This window comes from Penaeus monodon, chromosome 5 (assembly GCF_015228065.2).
Source record: "Penaeus monodon isolate SGIC_2016 chromosome 5, NSTDA_Pmon_1, whole genome shotgun sequence".
NCBI classification, from domain to species: domain Eukaryota; kingdom Metazoa; phylum Arthropoda; class Malacostraca; order Decapoda; family Penaeidae; genus Penaeus; species Penaeus monodon.
Genome location: NC_051390.1, coordinates 3,784,051 through 3,789,503, shown reverse-complemented (window position 1 = coordinate 3,789,503; position 5,453 = coordinate 3,784,051).

Here is a 5,453-nt window from a genome sequence, read left to right as displayed (position 1 = left end):
AGTCGCTTCCGAAGTAACCACAAGTTCCGTTAATATGTCTTTATATATCTTCATGAGGGAACCACACATATCATCTACGAAGTGAGAGAAAAGATTTACGCGGAGATAAATGTAGAGTGCTTGGACTGAAACCCAGTAAATAGACTTATGATGATTATTCGATGAAGTTTGTGTGATTGATGTGTCTGAACTCATTTAAGACTTGTGAGTAAAAAGTCGTATGTAGTCATATGTGTATCACACACACACATACACACACACACACACACACACACAACACACACACACACACACACACACACACACACACACAACTATATATAATATATATATAATATATATATTATATATATATATATAAAAAATAAAATATATATATAATAGCTTTAATATATATATATATATATATAGTATATATATATGATATATATATATACATATATATATATATAACATATATATATACATATCTATATCACAACAATACAGTATACTACACATATAAACAACACACACACACACAACACACAACACACACACACACACACACACACACACACACACACACACACACACACACACACGCACACACACACACACACACACACACACACACACGCACACACACACACACAGATCTTGTATTATTACTTTGCATTCACAAACAAAAAATGTTACAATTCTATTTTTTTTTTCAAAACACATGTAATAGATGTACATTTTTGTATCTATAACCCGTGGTGATACGCGAGGAATGCCACAGTCGTTATACCTCCAAGAGAAACATTATTTTTTTCGAAAATGTGTAGAATCTCTTAATTACCTCAGCTATGTTTGGAATTTCAAAGATTTTTTTAATGAAAAAATCGACCGAAAAGACAACCTGACTTCAAAGGGTTAACTTGTTCTAAATTTTCACCAGCTATTTTGAACTTCCTTTCTAATATTCTTTCGTCTTTCACAGCCACCAATAAACATATTTATACTTTCCTTCTTGTGACCTCCTTTCTATAAGATATTTAAGTTTTATCCACCTCATTTGTGAAGATTAAAGGATCTTCGTCGGCCATATAGATGAAGTCAGTGTCATTTGTACATCAAGTTTTGTCAGCTGCTCATTACCAACGTCACTCCACTTTCAAAACTTTCACAAAACATCTTTCTTTCCTTATTTTAGAAAAAGGGTGTGGGGGAAATGTTACATTTAATGCCTTGCACCAGCTGCGGATCAGACCCAATAGCTCTTATTCTCTCCAATAATTGCTCGCGCATGCCTGCGGACCATCCACTCGAATGACCTACGTCCGTGGCAAGCTCAGGGCATATGAGTTTCTATTGTTGCCGTCCATGCGTTCAGCCGGGCATTTGGGCATGGGTCACCGTGAGGCTTATCGAACCCATAGCCGCCGTGTCTTACGTGTGTGACGTGGGCCGCTAAGCTATCTACTACGACATGGTGTGTGCTATGATGCCTACGCTGCCCCTTGTCTCTGTCACCCTTAAATCTATGGTAGGATTTGTGGCAGGATAGATAATCCTTTTTAGCAACGTATTCCCTGAATTGTCATGATCGTTCTCCAGTTTTTATATTTTTAATTTTTTTTTATATACCTATACTTACTATTTATTGATTTTAATGCTTAGATACTAATGTATATGAAAAAATGGAAATTGATGAAACGATTTATATAAAGGAAAAATGGCAAATTAATTATCATCACGTATATATGAATCATAAACATTCATAAGTCTCACGTTTGCCTACAAATATCTGACATTTATATCGTTTAGACATGCAATCATACTGATATATTATTATCAGTTGTGGTTAATAGATCCTTGAAAGAGGTTAAGCTTGCCTTTTGTGGGCTGCTTTTCAATAGCAATATACTAGAAGGAGTTCGTGTTATTAAAAGATAAATCTAGTGAGTCACACTACTTTACTACGCGGGGAGGCAGCAAGTGTCAGTAAATATAGTAACTTAAATGAAAGCTATTATATCGATTTCCAATGCTTGTTTATATAAATGAATACAAAAAAAATTCAGTGGTAGTTTCCATAGATATTAATCATGTAATATTAGGATTGATAGATAAAGAAATATTTGATAAAGATGATCAAAAGAACGGTGTGTGCGATTTAGAGGGTGATTTGCCAAATAGGATTATATATCATGGCGAGAAACCTACCTTAGATAATCTTAATAATGTTCTTTGAAATTTTATGAACGTCTTTACTGAATTTAACAAAGTTATTATATACAAACAATAATTTGGATTTGTTTTCTAGAATTCTGATATTGCCTATTTTTTCCCCTAATCTACGCCTTTCAAAGAAGGGTCTCATTTAATATTATTATTGCAATTGCTGCAAAACCTTGTATATACCTAAGTACAGTTTAGATCTAATCTTAGCGTCCAACCTTTTTATTGCCACACTGACTAGTTCTTGGAATCCTGAGGTTTTAAGTGGATGATATTGGAGGACCGGGAATTTCAGTTTACATATCCTTATTCTGCATTTACTTTGCCTTTATTGTGAATGTTTAATTTCTTGCAATATTTGATACCGTATTTATTCAAGGCTTGATGGATACTTAATGAATAAGGATTTCTATCTTTCAATCCCAAATAGTTTAAAGTCTAAATGCAAATTGCAAAAGAGATACATAACTCTACGGGGTAAACACAATATTTCATTTACTCTTCCAAACTTACCTTTTCTCATTCTATAAATTGCTGGGTCAATACAGGAACTGGAGAGTCCAACTTCTACCTGTTGCTAGAGCATCAAGTTCCGTGCTTTTTTCTGCGTTTTTTTCCTTATCTTTTTTCTTCAACCCACGGACTTTATAAGTATAATCGTCCATTTAACCCTTTTACATAGATAATTAGCGGAGACTTCGAGCAAAAGTCTTTCCTGTGGCAAGTTCGTGTTTAAAAATCAGCGCGATCGAGGCACATCCCGGGGAACATTATCGCAATTTTGGGGAGCGTAGAAGGTCACGCAAATTAACGCAGTTGTTGTAAAGTATGTCGGATAATTCAGGCACTTCTGGCAGGCAAAAGTGTCACACAAGAAAGCAAAAAGGGGATAAAACCACGGAATACCACGGAGTTCCGCACTTCGTCCAGGATGGGATATGCAAGAGAGTTACATTTAGCAGCAGGGGAGTGGGGCATACAGGAAAATTACGCTAGAATTTAACAGGAGGCGATGAAGTTACACAAAGTAGTGGGCTTTGCGTGGCAACTCGAAGACGCTCTTGAAACAAAAGTGCATAAGAGGGGAAGGGGAGGGAAGGGCAGGGACCCAGGGTGCTGGCCAAGACCCCTTGCAGCTTCTTGCAACGGAACTTATGCCATCTATCATCCGTGGAGAAGACGGCCAGCATATCACCATCATTATCGTTTTTGGCTTAATTTATAAAACTTTTGGCCTAGAAGCAGGAAGGCTGGCTAACCGCCCCCCCCTCCTCTCAACCCCATTCTGTCAAGGGGAGTGAGGGAGGAGAGGAGGGAGAGGGAGGAGGGGAGAGGGAGGGAGGAGGGGAGAGGGAGGGAGGAGGGGAGAGGGAGGGAGGAGGGGAGAGGGAGGGAGGAGGGGAGAGGGAGGGAGGAGGGGAGAGGGAGGGGAGAGGGAGGGAGGAGGGGGAGAGGGAGGGAGGAGGGGGAGAGGGAGGGAGGAGGGGAGGAGGCTCGTGTGCCGCGGGCGCCGTGGAGAGAAGGCCTGCAAATCATTCAGCCCGATTGATTTGCGAACGATGCCCGAGGAATACAAACGCAAGCATGTTGATACGTGTGTTGTATCTGTCTGTCCATCTAGCTGTTTATCTTTTTGTTTATCTAGCTATATATCTGTCTATCTATCTTTTTATCTATCTATCTATCTATTTTTATCTATCTATCTATCCGTCTCTTTAGTAATCTATTTATCTATCTATCTGTCTGTCGGATAGTCTGTCTATCTATCTGTCTATATATCTATCTACTGAGCTATCTATCTAGTGTGCATGCAGCTGTGCATATGTGCGTCTGCATAAGCGTGCATCTATGTGTATAATGCATAAAGCATGCAAGGCGTGTTGGCAACGAATACATTTCTGACAGCTGCGTAGTGCATGGCGACGTCGCTTCCCGCCCCAGCGTCTTGAGAAAGCGAGTTTACAGCCGTGTCTCACCGCGGGAAATGAGGCTCCTCGCTAGATTTTGTTTATACAATATCGTAAACAATCGCGTTTGAGCTGGAGATCGGTGAGAGCAAACCTCGTTCCGGCGTGGACGAGACCCGCGGCGCCCCGGCCAATATACCGCCGTGTTTGCTCAGGAGATCCCGCGCGCCGCCCGCTGTCTCACACATTCTTCGCCCACGCCGTTGTGGGGTATTGGCGTTTCACGGCAATAGGCCCCAGCCGCTGCAAAAACACGGGAGCGGGGCATTAAACACGAGAAAACCGTGATTCAATTCCCTTTTCCGGCGAGGGAGGTGCCGTAAAGCCAAGGAGAAGGGGGCGAAGGGGAGGAGGGGAAGGGGAGAGGGGAAACGGCGAGAGGAGGGGGTAGAAGTGGAGGAGAATGGTTAGAGGGGAAGGGTAGAGGGGAAAAGTCGCAGAGGAGAGGGTAAAAGGACGGGGGGAAGGCGAGGGGAGAAGGGGAGAGTACAGCATATTTATCGTCCTCGTAAAACAAGCCTCCAGCAAGGTCTCTCCGGATCCGTACAACCCAACCATGTCACATTTTTTCTCCTCTTTAGTATTACGTACATAAACATATACATATTTATCGTCATGCATTTATGCCGACACACGCCCCGGGCTTCCAGGAGACCTCTGCACGCCTGATATGTGGACTGCCTGTTTGCGGAAGGAGAGAACCGACAGACACTTAGGAAAACGTGCATGGCGGGCGCTTCAGGAGGTCTGCGAAGTCAAGGTTTATTTCACTGGGTTATGAACCGAAGCGAAGGGAAGCGCATGGTTTAAAAATATTGGAAAGATGTTCAATTTATGGACCATTCTACGGTACCGTCTGCAGCGAGGAACGAAAGACCTGGACGCATTAGTTATTCTTTCATTATTTCCAATAGTTATCACCCCTTATCATTATTGGTATTATTCTTACCATAATGATTATCATTGTTATTGCTTTTACTATCATTACTATTATCGTTATCATCATCTTGTTTTATAATAATTATCATCAGCAATTTTATTATCATCATTGATTATGATATTATTAGTACTATGATGATGATGATGATGATGATGATGATGATGATGATGATGATGATGATGATGATGATGATGATGATGATGATTATTATCATCATTATATATTATCATTATTATTACTATCATTGTTATCATTATTGTTATTATTATTATAATTATTATTATTATTGTTATCATTGTTATCATTAACATTATTCGCATTATCTTTATCACAATACTATT